We start from the raw sequence: 20,255 nt of genomic DNA on the forward strand, positions 1-20,255 counted from the left end.
TCACTGACACTGACACTCTCACTCACACTCTCACTCACACTCACTGACACTCACTGACACTCTCACTGACACACTGAAACTGACACTCTCACTGACACTCTCACTGACACTCACACTGACACTCTCACTGACACTCTCACTGACACTGACACTGACGCTGGCACTCTCACTGACACTGACACTCTCACTGACACTGACACTCTCACTGACACTCTCACTGACACTCTCACTGACACTCAAGGACACTCACTGGCACACTCACTGACACTCTCACTGACACTCTCACTGACACTAAATGACACTCTCACTGACACTCACTGACACTCACACTGAAACTGACACTCTCATTGACACTCTCACTGACACTGACACTCTCACTGACACTCCCACTGACACTCTCACTGACACTCTCACTGACACTCTCACTGACAATCACTGACACTCTCACTGACACTGACACTCACTCACACTCACTCACACTCACTGACACTCTCACTGACACTGACACTCTCACTGACACTCACACTGACACTCTCACTGACACTCTCACTGATGCTGACACTCTCACTGACACTTACACTCTCACTGACACTCTCACTAACACTGACACTCTCACTGACACTCTAACTGACACTCTCACTAACAATCTCACTCTCACTGACACTCTCACTGACACTGACACTCTCACTGACACTCTCACTGACACTGACACTCTCACCGACACTCTCACTTACACTGACACTCTCACTGACACTCTCACTCATACTCACTGACACTCTCACTGACAAACACTGACACTACCACTGACACTCTCAATGAAACTGACACTGACACTCTCACTCACACTCACTCACACTCACTGACACTCTCACTCTCACTGACACTCTCACTGACACTCTCACTGACGCTGACACTCTCACTGACACTGGCACTCTCACTGACACTCTCACTAACACTGAGACTCTCACTGACACTCTCACTGACAATCTCACTCTCACTGACACTCTCACTGACACTCTCACTGAAACTCTCACTGATGCTGACACTCTCACTGACACTGACACTCTCACTGACATTCTCACTGAAACTCACTGACACTCTCACCGACGCTCTCACTGACACTGACACTCTCACTGACACTCTCACTGACACTGACACTCTCACTGACACTCACTGACACTCTCACAGACACTCTCACTGACACTCTCACTGACACTCTCACTGATGCTGACACTCTCACTGACACTGACACTCTCACTGACACTCTCACTGACACTGACACTCTCACTGACAATCTCATTGACACTCTCACTCACACTCTCACTGACACTCTCACTCACACTGACACTCTCACTGGCACTCTCACTGACACTCTCACTGACACCTTAACTGACACTCAAGGACACTCACTGACACTCTCACTGATACTCACTGACACTCTCACTGACACTCTCGCTGACACTCTCACTGGCACTCTCACTGACACTCTCACTGGCACTTTCACTGACACACTCACTGACACACTCACTGACACTCTCACTGACACTGACACTCTCACTGACACTGACACTCTCACTGACACTGACACTCTTAATGAAACTCTCACTGACACTCTCACTGACACTCACTGACACTTTCACTGACACTCTCACTGACACTCAATGACACTCTCACCGACACTCTCACTGACACTGACACTCTCACTCACACTCACTGACACTCTCACTGAAACTCTCACTGACACTCACTGACACTCTCACTGATACTCTCACTGACACTCTCACTGACACTCTCACTGACACTGACACTCTCACTGAATCTCTCACTGACACTGACACTCTCACCAACACTCTCACTGACACTCTCACTGACAATCAATGACACTCTCACTGACACTCACTAACACTCTCACTGACACTCACTGACACTCTCACTGACACTCTCACTGACACTCACACTGAAACTGACTCACTGACACTCTCACTGACACTGACACTCTCACTGAAACTCTCACTGACACTCTCACTGACACTCACTGACACTCTCACTGACACTCATGACACTCACTGACACTCTCACTGACACTCCCACTAACACTCTCACTGACACTCCCACTGACACTCTCACTCACACTCTCACTGACTCACTGACATCCACTGACACTCTCACTGACACTTTCACTGACACACTGACTGACACTCACTTACACTGACACTCTCAATGACACTCACTGAAACACTCACTGACACACTCACTGATACTCACTGACACTGACACTCTCACTGACACTCACTGACTCTCTCACTGACACTCTCACTGACACTCTCACTGATACTCACCAACACTCACTGACACTCTCACTGACACTCTCATCAACACTCTCACTGACACTTTCACTGACACTCTTACTGACACTGACACTCTCACTGACACACTCACTGACACACTCACTGACACACTTACTGACACCCTCTCTGACACTCTCACTGACACTCTCACTGACACTGATACTCTCACTCATACTCACTGACACTCTCACTGACACTGACACTCTCACTGACACTGAAACTGACACTCTCACTGACAATCTCACTAACACACACTGACACTCTCACTGACACTGAAACTGACACTCTCACTGACACTCACTCTCACTGACACTCCCACTGACACTCTCACTGATACTCACTGACACTCTCACTGACACTCTCACTGATACTCACTGACACTCTCACTGACACTCACTGACACTCTCACTGACACTCTCACTTATAATTTCAATGACACTCTCACTGACACTGACACTCTCACTGACACACTCACTGACACACTCACTGACACACTTACTGACACCCTCACTGACGCTCTCACTGACACTCTCACTGATACTCACTGACACTCTCACTGACACTCTCACTGATACTCACTGACACTCTCACTGACACTCACTGACACTCTCACTGACACTCTCACTTATAATTTCAATGACACTCTCACTGACACTGACACTCTCACTGACACACTCACTGACACACTCACTGACACACTTACTGACACCCTCACTGACGCTCTCACTGACACTCTCACTGACACTGATACTCTCACTCAAACTCACGGACACTCTCATTGACACTGACACTCTCACTGACACTGAAACTGACACTCTCACTGACACTTTCACTGACACTTTCACTGACACTCTCACTGACACTGACACTCTCACTGACACACTCACTGACACACTCACTGACACTCTCACTGACACTGACTCTGACACTCTCACTCACACTCTCACTCACACTCACTGACACTCTCACTGACAATGAAACTCTCAGTGACACTCTCACTGACACTCTCACTGACACTCACAGTGAAACTGACACTCTCACTGACACACTGACACTATCACTGACACTCTCACTGACACTCTTCACTGATGCTGACACTCTCACTGACACTGACACTCTCACTGGCACTCTCTCTGACACTGACACTCTCACTGACACTCTCACTGACTCTCTCACTGACACTCACTCTGACACTCAATGACACTCTCACTGACCCTCTCACTGACACTGACACTCTCACTGACACTCTCACTGACACTCTCACTGACACTCTTACTGACACTGACACTCTCACTCCCACTCTCACTCCCACTCTCACTCACACTCTCACTGACACTGACACTCTCACTGACACTCTCACTCTCACTGACACTCTCACTGACACTCACACTTACACTGACACTCTCACTTAAACTCTCACTGACACTCACTGACACTCTCACTGACACTTGAGGTCAGAGACACTTTGCTGCCGCCATTCCGGGTCGCCTGCCACATTGGAGATAGCGCCGACTTGAGGCTCATCATCGGACCGGACATCGGGATTGCGAGCACCAGGTTGCTTAGAGGTAGAGTCACCGGTCGCACCTGGGTCCTCTTCCCGCCCCGCCTCCCAGCACTTGATAGCGCCTCGCGGCCCCCGCTACGTGGGAGCCGCTCGAGGTCTGAGACACTTTGTTGCTGCCATTCCTGGTCGCCTGCCACATTTGAGATAACGCCAACTTGGGGCTCATCATCGGACCGGACATTGGGACTGCGAGGACCAGGTTGCTTAGCGGCATAGTAACCGGCCGCACCTGGGTCCTCTTCCCGCCCCGCCTCCCAGCACCTGATCGACACTCTCACGGACACTCTCACTGACACTGACACTCTCAATGACACTCACTGACACTCTCACTGACACTCTCGCTGACACTGACACTCTCACTGACACTCTCACTGACACTCTCACTGACACTCATGGCCACTCTCACTGACACTCTCACTGACACTCTCACTGACACTCACTGACACTCTCACTGACACTGACACTCTCACTGACACTTTCTCTGACACACTCACTGACACTCTCACTGACACCGACACTCTCACTGACACTCACTGACACACTCACTGACACTCTCACTGATACTCTCACTGACACTCTCACGGACACTCTCACGGACACTCTCACTGACACTCTCACTGACACTGACACTCTCACTCACACTCACTGACACTCTCACTCACACTCACTGACACTCTCACTGAAACTCTCACTGACACTCACTGACACTCTCACTGATACTCTCACTGACACTCCCACTGAAGCTCTCACTGGCACTCTCACTGACACTTTCACTGACACTCTCACTGACACTCTCAATGACACTGACACTCTCACTGAATCTCTCACTGACACTGACACTCTCACCGACACTCTCACTGACAATCTCACTGACAATCAATGACACTATCACTGACACTCACTAACACTCTTACTGACACTCACTGACACTCTCACTGACACTCTCACTGACACTCACACTGAAACTGACTCACTGACACTCTCACTGACACTCACTGACTCTCTCACTGACTCTCTCACTGACACTCTCACTGACACTCTCACTGATACTCACCAACACTCACTGACACTCTCACTGACACTCTCATCGACACTCTCACTGACACTTTCACTGACACTCTCACTGACACTCTCACTGACACTGACACTCTCACTGAATCTCTCACTGACACTGACACTCTCACCAACACTCTCACTGACACTCTCACTGACAATCAATGACACTCTCACTGACACTCGCTAACACTCTTACTGACAATCACTGACACTCTCACTGACACTCACACTGAAACTGACTCACTGACACTCTCACTGACACTGACACTCTCACTGAAACTCTCACTGACACTCTCACTGACACTCACTGACACTCTCACTGACACTCATGACACTCACTGACACTCTCACTGACACTCCCACTAACACTCTCACTGACACTCCCACTGACACTCTCACTCACACTCTCACAGACTCACTGACACCCACTGACACTCTCACTGACACTTTCACTGACACACTGACTGACACTCACTTACACTGACACTCTCAATGACACTCACTGAAACACTCACTGATACTCACTGACACTGACACTCTCACTGACACTCACTGACTCTCTCACTGACACTCTCACTGACACTCTCACTGATACTCACCAACACTCACTGACACTCTCACTGACACTCTCATCGACACTCTCACTGACACTTTCACTGACACTCTTACTGACACTGACACTCTCACTGACACACTCACTGACACACTCACTGACACACTTACTGACACCCTCTCTGACACTCTCACTGACACTCTCACTGACACTGATACTCTCACTCATACTCACTGACACTCTCACTGACACTGACACTCTCACTGACACTGAAACTGACACTCTCACTGACAATCTCACTAACACACACTGACACTCTCACTGACACTGAAACTGACACTCTCACTGACACTCACTCTCACTGACACTCTCACTGACACTCTCACTGATACTCACTGACACTCTCACTGACACTCTCACTGATACTCACTGACACTCTCACTGACACTCACTGACACTCACTGACACTCTCACTGACACTCTCACTTATAATTTCAATGACACTCTCACTGACACTGACACTCTCACTGACACACTCACTGACACACTCACTGACACACTTACTGACACCCTCACTGACGCTCTCACTGACACTCTCACTGACACTGATACTCTCACTCAAACTCACGGACACTCTCATTGACACTGACACTCTCACTGACACTGAAACTGACACTCTCACTGACACTTTCACTGACACTTTCACTGACACTCTCACTGACACTGACACTCTCACTGACACACTCACTGACACACTCACTGACACTCTCACTGACACTGACTCTGACACTCTCACTCACACTCTCACTCACACTCACTGACACTCTCACTGACACTGAAACTCTCAGTGACACTCTCACTGACACTCTCACTGACACTCACAGTGAAACTGACACTCTCACTGACACACTGACACTATCACTGACACTCTCACTGACACTCTCACTCTCACTGACACTCTCACTGACACTTACACTCTCATTGACACTCACTGACACCATCACTGACAATCTCACTGACACACTTACTGACACTCTCAATGACACTGACACTCTCACTGACACTCTCACTGAAACTCTCACTGACACTCTCACTGACACTGACAGTCTCACTGACACTGACAGTCTCACTGACAGTCTCACTGACACTGACACTCTCACTCACACTCTCACTCACACTCACTGACACTCACTGACACTCTCACTGACACACTGAAACTGACACTCTCACTGACACTCTCACTGACACTCACACTGACACTCTCACTGACACTCTCACTGACACTGACACTGACGCTGGCACTCTCACTGACACTGACACTCTCACTGACACTGACACTCTCACTGACACTCTCACTGACACTCTCACTGACACTCAAGGACACTCACTGGCACACTCACTGACACTCTCACTGACACTCTCACTGACACTAAATGACACTCTCACTGACACTCACTGACACTCACACTGAAACTGACACTCTCATTGACACTCTCACTGACACTGACACTCTCACTGACACTCCCACTGACACTCTCACTGACACTCTCACTGACACTCTCACTGACAATCACTGACACTCTCACTGACACTGACACTCACTCACACTCACTCACACTCACTGACACTCTCACTGACACTGACACTCTCACTGACACTCACACTGACACTCTCACTGACACTCTCACTGATGCTGACACTCTCACTGACACTTACACTCTCACTGACACTCTCACTAACACTGACACTCTCACTGACACTCTAACTGACACTCTCACTAACAATCTCACTCTCACTGACACTCTCACTGACACTGACACTCTCACTGACACTCTCACTGACACTGACACTCTCACCGACACTCTCACTTACACTGACACTCTCACTGACACTCTCACTCATACTCACTGACACTCTCACTGACAAACACTGACACTACCACTGACACTCTCAATGAAACTGACACTGACACTCTCACTCACACTCACTCACACTCACTGACACTCTCACTCTCACTGACACTCTCACTGACACTCTCACTGACGCTGACACTCTCACTGACACTGGCACTCTCACTGACACTCTCACTAACACTGAGACTCTCACTGACACTCTCACTGACAATCTCACTCTCACTGACACTCTCACTGACACTCTCACTGAAACTCTCACTGATGCTGACACTCTCACTGACACTGACACTCTCACTGACATTCTCACTGAAACTCACTGACACTCTCACCGACGCTCTCACTGACACTGACACTCTCACTGACACTCTCACTGACACTGACACTCTCACTGACACTCACTGACACTCTCACAGACACTCTCACTGACACTCTCACTGACACTCTCACTGATGCTGACACTCTCACTGACACTGACACTCTCACTGACACTCTCACTGACACTGACACTCTCACTGACAATCTCATTGACACTCTCACTCACACTCTCACTGACACTCTCACTCACACTGACACTCTCACTGGCACTCTCACTGACACTCTCACTGACACCTTAACTGACACTCAAGGACACTCACTGACACTCTCACTGATACTCACTGACACTCTCACTGACACTCTCGCTGACACTCTCACTGGCACTCTCACTGACACTCTCACTGGCACTTTCACTGACACACTCACTGACACACTCACTGACACTCTCACTGACACTGACACTCTCACTGACACTGACACTCTCACTGACACTGACACTCTTAATGAAACTCTCACTGACACTCTCACTGACACTCACTGACACTTTCACTGACACTCTCACTGACACTCAATGACACTCTCACCGACACTCTCACTGACACTGACACTCTCACTCACACTCACTGACACTCTCACTGAAACTCTCACTGACACTCACTGACACTCTCACTGATACTCTCACTGACACTCTCACTGACACTCTCACTGACACTGACACTCTCACTGAATCTCTCACTGACACTGACACTCTCACCAACACTCTCACTGACACTCTCACTGACAATCAATGACACTCTCACTGACACTCACTAACACTCTCACTGACACTCACTGACACTCTCACTGACACTCTCACTGACACTCACACTGAAACTGACTCACTGACACTCTCACTGACACTGACACTCTCACTGAAACTCTCACTGACACTCTCACTGACACTCACTGACACTCTCACTGACACTCATGACACTCACTGACACTCTCACTGACACTCCCACTAACACTCTCACTGACACTCCCACTGACACTCTCACTCACACTCTCACTGACTCACTGACATCCACTGACACTCTCACTGACACTTTCACTGACACACTGACTGACACTCACTTACACTGACACTCTCAATGACACTCACTGAAACACTCACTGACACACTCACTGATACTCACTGACACTGACACTCTCACTGACACTCACTGACTCTCTCACTGACACTCTCACTGACACTCTCACTGATACTCACCAACACTCACTGACACTCTCACTGACACTCTCATCAACACTCTCACTGACACTTTCACTGACACTCTTACTGACACTGACACTCTCACTGACACACTCACTGACACACTCACTGACACACTTACTGACACCCTCTCTGACACTCTCACTGACACTCTCACTGACACTGATACTCTCACTCATACTCACTGACACTCTCACTGACACTGACACTCTCACTGACACTGAAACTGACACTCTCACTGACAATCTCACTAACACACACTGACACTCTCACTGACACTGAAACTGACACTCTCACTGACACTCACTCTCACTGACACTCCCACTGACACTCTCACTGATACTCACTGACACTCTCACTGACACTCTCACTGATACTCACTGACACTCTCACTGACACTCACTGACACTCTCACTGACACTCTCACTTATAATTTCAATGACACTCTCACTGACACTGACACTCTCACTGACACACTCACTGACACACTCACTGACACACTTACTGACACCCTCACTGACGCTCTCACTGACACTCTCACTGATACTCACTGACACTCTCACTGACACTCTCACTGATACTCACTGACACTCTCACTGACACTCACTGACACTCTCACTGACACTCTCACTTATAATTTCAATGACACTCTCACTGACACTGACACTCTCACTGACACACTCACTGACACACTCACTGACACACTTACTGACACCCTCACTGACGCTCTCACTGACACTCTCACTGACACTGATACTCTCACTCAAACTCACGGACACTCTCATTGACACTGACACTCTCACTGACACTGAAACTGACACTCTCACTGACACTTTCACTGACACTTTCACTGACACTCTCACTGACACTGACACTCTCACTGACACACTCACTGACACACTCACTGACACTCTCACTGACACTGACTCTGACACTCTCACTCACACTCTCACTCACACTCACTGACACTCTCACTGACAATGAAACTCTCAGTGACACTCTCACTGACACTCTCACTGACACTCACAGTGAAACTGACACTCTCACTGACACACTGACACTATCACTGACACTCTCACTGACACTCTTCACTGATGCTGACACTCTCACTGACACTGACACTCTCACTGGCACTCTCTCTGACACTGACACTCTCACTGACACTCTCACTGACTCTCTCACTGACACTCACTCTGACACTCAATGACACTCTCACTGACCCTCTCACTGACACTGACACTCTCACTGACACTCTCACTGACACTCTCACTGACACTCTTACTGACACTGACACTCTCACTCCCACTCTCACTCCCACTCTCACTCACACTCTCACTGACACTGACACTCTCACTGACACTCTCACTCTCACTGACACTCTCACTGACACTCACACTTACACTGACACTCTCACTTAAACTCTCACTGACACTCACTGACACTCTCACTGACACTTGAGGTCAGAGACACTTTGCTGCCGCCATTCCGGGTCGCCTGCCACATTGGAGATAGCGCCGACTTGAGGCTCATCATCGGACCGGACATCGGGATTGCGAGCACCAGGTTGCTTAGAGGTAGAGTCACCGGTCGCACCTGGGTCCTCTTCCTGCCCCGCCTCCCAGCACTTGATAGCGCCTCGCGGCCCCCGCTACGTGGGAGCCGCTCGAGGTCTGAGACACTTTGTTGCTGCCATTCCTGGTCGCCTGCCACATTTGAGATAACGCCAACTTGGGGCTCATCATCGGACCGGACATTGGGACTGCGAGGACCAGGTTGCTTAGCGGCATAGTAACCGGCCGCACCTGGGTCCTCTTCCCGCCCCGCCTCCCAGCACCTGATCGACACTCTCACGGACACTCTCACTGACACTGACACTCTCAATGACACTCACTGACACTCTCACTGACACTCTCGCTGACACTGACACTCTCACTGACACTCTCACTGACACTCTCACTGACACTCATGGCCACTCTCACTGACACTCTCACTGACACTCTCACTGACACTCACTGACACTCTCACTGACACTGACACTCTCACTGACACTTTCTCTGACACACTCACTGACACTCTCACTGACACCGACACTCTCACTGACACTCACTGACACACTCACTGACACTCTCACTGATACTCTCACTGACACTCTCACGGACACTCTCACGGACACTCTCACTGACACTCTCACTGACACTGACACTCTCACTCACACTCACTGACACTCTCACTCACACTCACTGACACTCTCACTGAAACTCTCACTGACACTCACTGACACTCTCACTGATACTCTCACTGACACTCCCACTGAAGCTCTCACTGGCACTCTCACTGACACTTTCACTGACACTCTCACTGACACTCTCAATGACACTGACACTCTCACTGAATCTCTCACTGACACTGACACTCTCACCGACACTCTCACTGACAATCTCACTGACAATCAATGACACTATCACTGACACTCACTAACACTCTTACTGACACTCACTGACACTCTCACTGACACTCTCACTGACACTCACACTGAAACTGACTCACTGACACTCTCACTGACACTCACTGACTCTCTCACTGACTCTCTCACTGACACTCTCACTGACACTCTCACTGATACTCACCAACACTCACTGACACTCTCACTGACACTCTCATCGACACTCTCACTGACACTTTCACTGACACTCTCACTGACACTCTCACTGACACTGACACTCTCACTGAATCTCTCACTGACACTGACACTCTCACCAACACTCTCACTGACACTCTCACTGACAATCAATGACACTCTCACTGACACTCGCTAACACTCTTACTGACAATCACTGACACTCTCACTGACACTCACACTGAAACTGACTCACTGACACTCTCACTGACACTGACACTCTCACTGAAACTCTCACTGACACTCTCACTGACACTCACTGACACTCTCACTGACACTCATGACACTCACTGACACTCTCACTGACACTCCCACTAACACTCTCACTGACACTCCCACTGACACTCTCACTCACACTCTCACAGACTCACTGACACCCACTGACACTCTCACTGACACTTTCACTGACACACTGACTGACACTCACTTACACTGACACTCTCAATGACACTCACTGAAACACTCACTGATACTCACTGACACTGACACTCTCACTGACACTCACTGACTCTCTCACTGACACTCTCACTGACACTCTCACTGATACTCACCAACACTCACTGACACTCTCACTGACACTCTCATCGACACTCTCACTGACACTTTCACTGACACTCTTACTGACACTGACACTCTCACTGACACACTCACTGACACACTCACTGACACACTTACTGACACCCTCTCTGACACTCTCACTGACACTCTCACTGACACTGATACTCTCACTCATACTCACTGACACTCTCACTGACACTGACACTCTCACTGACACTGAAACTGACACTCTCACTGACAATCTCACTAACACACACTGACACTCTCACTGACACTGAAACTGACACTCTCACTGACACTCACTCTCACTGACACTCTCACTGACACTCTCACTGATACTCACTGACACTCTCACTGACACTCACTGACACTCACTGACACTCTCACTGACACTCTCACTTATAATTTCAATGACACTCTCACTGACACTGACACTCTCACTGACACACTCACTGACACACTCACTGACACACTTACTGACACCCTCACTGACGCTCTCACTGACACTCTCACTGACACTGATACTCTCACTCAAACTCACGGACACTCTCATTGACACTGACACTCTCACTGACACTGAAACTGACACTCTCACTGACACTTTCACTGACACTTTCACTGACACTCTCACTGACACTGACACTCTCACTGACACACTCACTGACACACTCACTGACACTCTCACTGACACTGACTCTGACACTCTCACTCACACTCTCACTCACACTCACTGACACTCTCACTGACACTGAAACTCTCAGTGACACTCTCACTGACACTCTCACTGACACTCACAGTGAAACTGACACTCTCACTGACACACTGACACTATCACTGACACTCTCACTGACACTCTTCACTGATGCTGACACTCTCACTGACACTGACACTCTCACTGGCACTCTCTCTGACACTGACACTCTCACTGACACTCTCACTGACTCTCTCACTGACACTCACTCTGACACTCAATGACACTCTCACTGACACTCTCACTGACACTGACACTCTCACTGACACTCTTACTGACACTCTCACTGACACTCTCACTGACACTCTTACTGACACTGACACTCTGTAATGTAATGTAATGTAATGTAAAAAGGATTTATAGAGCGCAACATACACCGGACGGTTTCTTGGCGCTGTTCACTAAATCAGGAAGAGACAGAAAAGGGAGGGCAAGGGAGCTTATGTGTAAGCACAGCGGAAGAGGTGAGTTTTTAGGAGAGACCTGAAGTGAAAGTAGGAGGAGGAAAGTCTAAGTTCCGGAGGGAGAGAGTTCCAGAGTCCACTCCCACTCTCACTCCCACTCTCACTGACACTGACACTCTCACTGACACTCTCACTCTCACTGACACTCCCACTCACTCCCACTCTCACTCACACTCTCACTGACACTGACACTCTCACTGACACTCTCACTCTCACTGACACTCTCACTGACACTCACACTTACACTGACACTCTCACTTAAACTCTCACTGACACTCACTGACACTCTCACTGACACTTGAGGTCAGAGACACTTTGCTGCCGCCATTCCGGGTCGCCTGCCACATTGGAGATAGCGCCGACTTGAGGCTCATCATCGGACCGGACATCGGGATTGCGAGCACCAGGTTGCTTAGAGGTAGAGTCACCGGCCGCACCTGGGTCCTCTTCCCGCCCCGCCTCCCAGCACTTGATAGCGCCTCGCGGCCCCCGCTACGTGGGAGCCGCTCGAGGTCTGAGACACTTTGTTGCTGCCATTCCTGGTCGCCTGCCACATTTGAGATAACGCCAACTTGGAGCTCATCATCGGACCGGACATTGGGACTGCGAGGACCAGGTTGCTTAGCGGCATAGTCACCGGCCGCACCTGGGTCCTCTTCCCGCCCCGCCTCCCAGCACCTGATCGACACTCTCACGGACACTCTCACTGACACTGACACTCTCAATGACACTCACTGACACTCTCACTGACACTCTCGCTGACACTGACACTCTCACTGACACTCTCACTGACACTCTCACTGACACTCATGGCCACTCTCACTGACACTCTCACTGACACTCTCACTGACACTCTCACCGACGCTCTCACTGACACTCTCACTGACACTCTCACTGACACTGACACTCTCACGGACACTCACTGACACTCTCACTGACACTCTCACTGACACTCTCACTGACACTGACACTCTCACTGGCACTCTCACTGACACCTTAACTGACACTCAAGGACACTCACTGACACTCTCACTGATACTCACTGACACTCTCACTGACACTCTTGCTGACACTCTCACTGACACTTTCACTGACACTCTCACTGACACTTTCACTGACACACTCACTGACACACTCACTGACACTCTCACTGACACTGACACTCTCACTGACACTGACACTCTCACTGACACTGACACTCTTAATGAAACTCTCACTGACACTCTCACTGACACTCACTGACACTCTCACTGACACTCTCACTGACACTCAATGACACTCTCAATGACACTCTCACTGACACTCTCACTGACACTCTCACTGACACTCTCACTAACACTCACTTGCACTCTCACTGACACTCACACTGACACTCTCACTGACACTCTCACTGACAATCACTGACACTCTCACTGACAATCACTGACACTCTCACTGACATTCTCACTGACACTCTCACTGACACTCTCACTGACACTGACACACTCACTGACACTCTCACTGACAGTCTCACTGACACTGACAGTCTCACTGACACTCTCACTGACACTCTCACTGACACTCTCACTGACACTGACACTCTCACTGACACTCTCACTGACACTCTCACTGACACTGACACTCTCATTGACACTCTCACTGACACTCAACGACACTCACTGGCACTCTCACTGACACTGACACTCTCACGGACACTCTCACTGACACTCTCACTGACACTGACACTCTCATTGACACTCTCACTGACACTCAACGACACTCACTGGCACTCTCACTGACACTGACACTCTCACTGACACTTTCACTGACACACTCACTGACAATCTCATTGACACTGGCACTCTGACTGACACACTCACTGACACACTCACTGACACTCTCATTGACTTGACACTCTCACTGATGCTCACACTCTCACTGACACTGACACTCTCACTGACACTTACTGACACTGACACTCTCACTGACAATCTCACTGACAATCTCATCGACACTCTCACTGACACTCTCACTGATACTGACAGTCTCACTGACAGTCTCACTGACACTCTCACTGACACTCACAGTGAAACTGACACTCTCACTGACACTCACTGACACTCACACTGACACTCTCACTGACACTCTCACTGATGCTGATACTCTCACTGACACTGACACTCTAACTGACACTCTCACTGACACTGACACTGCCACTCTCACTGACACTCTCACTGACATTCTCACTGACACTCACTGACACTCTCACCGATGCTCTCACTGACACTGACACTCTCACTGACACTCTCACTGATGCTGACACTCTCACTGACACTCTCACTAACACTGACACTCTCACTGACAATCTCATCAACACTCTCACTCACACTTTCATTGACACTCTCACTGACACTGACACTCTCACTGACACTGACACTCTCACTGACACTGACACTCTCACTGACACTCTCACTGACATTCTCACTGACACTCACTGACACTCTCACTGACACTCAAGGACACTCACTGACACTCTCACTGCCACTCACTGACACTCTCACTGACACTCTCACTGACACTTTCACTGACACACTCACTGACACTCTCACTGAAACTGACACTCTCACTGACACTCTCACTGACACTCTCACTGACACTCTCACTGACAATGACACTGAACCTCTCACTGACACTCTCACTGACACTCAATGACACTCTCACTGACACTCTCACTGACACTCACACTGAAACTGACACTCTCACTGACACTCTCACTGAAACTCTCACTGACACTCACTGACACTCTCACTGACACTCACGGACACTCTCACTGACACTTACTGACACTCTCACTGACACTCCCACTGACACTCTCACTGACAATCACTGACACTCTCACTGACACTCTCACTGACACTCTCACTGACACTTTCACTGACACTCTCACTGACACTCTCACTGACACTCTCACTGACACTGACACTCTCACTGACACTGACACACTCACTGACAGTCTCACTGACACTGACACTCTCACTCACACTCTCACTCACACTCACTGACACTCTCACTGACACTCTCACTGACACACTGAAACTGACACTCTCACTGACACTCTCACTGACACTCACACTGACACTCTCACTGACACTCTCACTGACACTGACGCTGACACTCTCACTGACACTGACACTCTCACTGACACTGACACTCTCACTGACACTCTCACTGACACTCTCACTGACACTCTCACTGACACTCTCACTCTCACTGACACTCTCACTGACACTTACACTCTCATTGACACTCACTGACACCATCACTGACAATCTCACTGACACACTTACTGACACTCTCAATGACACTGACACTCTCACTGACACTCTCACTGAAACTCTCACTGACACTCTCACTGACACTGACAGTCTCACTGACACTGACAGTCTCACTGACAGTCTCACTGACACTGACACTCTCACTCACACTCTCACTCACACTCACTGACACTCACTGACACTCTCACTGACACACTGAAACTGACACTCTCACTGACACTCTCACTGACACTCACACTGACACTCTCACTGACACTCTCACTGACACTGACACTGACGCTGACACTCTCACTGACACTGACACTCTCACTGACACTGACACTCTCACTGACACTCTCACTGACACTCTCACTGACACTCAAGGACACTCACTGGCACACTCACTGACACTCTCACTGACACTCTCACTGACACTAAATGACACTCTCACTGACACTCACTGACACTCACACTGAAACTGACACTCTCATTGACACTCTCACTGACACTGACACTCTCACTGACACTCCCACTGACACTCTCACTGACACTCTCACTGACACTCTCACTGACAATCACTGACACTCTCACTGACACTGACACTCACTCACACTCACTCACACTCACTGACACTCTCACTGACACTGACACTCTCACTGACACTCACACTGACACTCTCACTGACACTCTCACTGATGCTGACACTCTCACTGACACTTACACTCTCACTGACACTCTCACTAACACTGACACTCTCACTGACACTCTAACTGACACTCTCACTAACAATCTCACTCTCACTGACACTCTCACTGACACTGACACTCTCACTGACACTCTCACTGACACTGACACTCTCACCGACACTCTCACTTACACTGACACTCTCACTGACACTCTCACTCATACTCACTGACACTCTCACTGACAAACACTGACACTACCACTGACACTCTCAATGAAACTGACACTGACACTCTCACTCACACTCACTCACACTCACTGACACTCTCACTCTCACTGACACTCTCACTGACACTCTCACTGACGCTGACACTCTCACTGACACTGGCACTCTCACTGACACTCTCACTAACACTGAGACTCTCACTGACACTCTCACTGACAATCTCACTCTCACTGACACTCTCACTGATACTCTCACTGAAACTCTCACTGATGCTGACACTCTCACTGACACTGACACTCTCACTGAAACTCACTGACACTCTCACCGACACTCTCACTGACACTGACACTCTCACTGACACTCTCACTGACACTGACACTCTCACTGACACTAACTGACACTCTCACAGACACTCTCACTGACACTCTCACTGACACTCTCACTGATGCTGACACTCTCACTGACACTGACACTCTCACTGACACTCTCACTGACACTGACACTCTCACTGACAATCTCATTGACACTCTCACTCACACTCTCACTGACACTCTCACTCACACTGACACTCTCACTGGCACTCTCACTGACACTCTCACTGACACCTTAACTGACACTCAAGGACACTCACTGACACTCTCACTGATACTCACTGACACTCTCACTGACACTCTCGCTGACACTCTCACTGGCACTCTCACTGACACTCTCACTGGCACTTTCACTGACACACTCACTGACACACTCACTGACACTCTCACTGACACTGACACTCTCACTGACACTGACACTCTCACTGACACTGACACTCTTAATGAAACTCTCACTGACACTCTCACTGACACTCACTGACACTTTCACTGACACTCTCACTGACACTCAATGACACTCTCACCGACACTCTCACTGACACTGACACTCTCACTCACACTCACTGACACTCTCACTGAAACTCTCACTGACACTCACTGACACTCTCACTGATACTCTCACCAACACTCACTGACACTCTCACTGACACTCTCATCGACACTCTCACTGACACTTTCACTGACACTCTCACTGACACTCTCACTGACACTGACACTCTCACTGAATCTCTCACTGACACTGACACTCTCACCAACACTCTCACTGACACTCTCACTGACAATCAATGACACTCTCACTGACACTCACTAACACTCTTACTGACACTCACTGACACTCTCACTGACACTCTCACTGACACTCACACTGAAACTGACTCACTGACACTCTCACTGACACTGACACTCTCACTGACACTCTCACTTACACTCACTGACACTCTCACTGACACTCATGACACTCACTGACACTCTCACTGACACTCCCACTAACACTCTCACTGACACTCCCACTGACACTCTCACTCACACTCTCACTGACTCACTGACATCCACTGACACTCTCAGTGACACTTTCACTGACACACTGACTGACACTCACTTACACTGACACTCTCAATGACACTCACTGAAACACTCACTGACACACTCACTGATACTCACTGACACTGACACTCTCACTGACACTCACTGACTCTCTCACTGACACTCTCACTGACACTCTCACTGATACTCACCAACACTCACTGACACTCTCACTGACACTCTCATCAACACTCTCACTGACACTTTCACTGAAACTCTTACTGACACTGACACTCTCACTGACACACTCACTGACACACTCACTGACACACTTACTGACACCCTCTCTGACACTCTCACTGACACTCTCACTGACACTGATACTCTCACTGATACTCACTGACACTCTCACTGACACTGACACTCTCACTGACACTGAAACTGACACTCTCACTGACAATCTCACTAACACACACTGACACTCTCACTGACACTGAAACTGACACTCTCACTGACACTCACTCTCACTGACACTCTCACTGATACTCACTGACACTCTCACTGACACTCTCACTGATACTCACTGACACTCACTGACACTCTCACTGACACTCTCACTTATAATTTCAATGACACTCTCACTGACACTGACACTCTCACTGACACACTCACTGACACACTCACTGACACACTTACTGACACCCTCACTGACGCTCTCACTGACACTCTCACTGACACTGATACTCTCACTCAAACTCACGGACACTCTCATTGACACTGACACTCTCACTGACACTGAAACTGACACTCTCACTGACACTTTCACTGACACTTTCACTGACACTCTCACTGACACTGACACTCTCACTGACACACTCACTGACACACTCACTGACACTCTCACTGACACTGACTCTGACACTCTCACTCACACTCTCACTCACACTCACTGACACTCTCACTGACAATGAAACTCTCAGTGACACTCTCACTGACACTCTCACTGACACTCACAGTGAAACTGACACTCTCACTGACACACTGACACTATCACTGACACTCTCACTGACACTCTTCACTGATGCTGACACTCTCACTGACACTGACACTCTCACTGGCACTCTCTCTGACACTGACACTCTCACTGACACTCTCACTGACTCTCTCACTGACACTCACTCTGACACTCAATGACACTCTCACT

Source organism: Lissotriton vulgaris, chromosome 7 (genome assembly GCF_964263255.1).
Source record: "Lissotriton vulgaris chromosome 7, aLisVul1.2, whole genome shotgun sequence".
NCBI lineage: Eukaryota > Metazoa > Chordata > Amphibia > Caudata > Salamandridae > Lissotriton > Lissotriton vulgaris.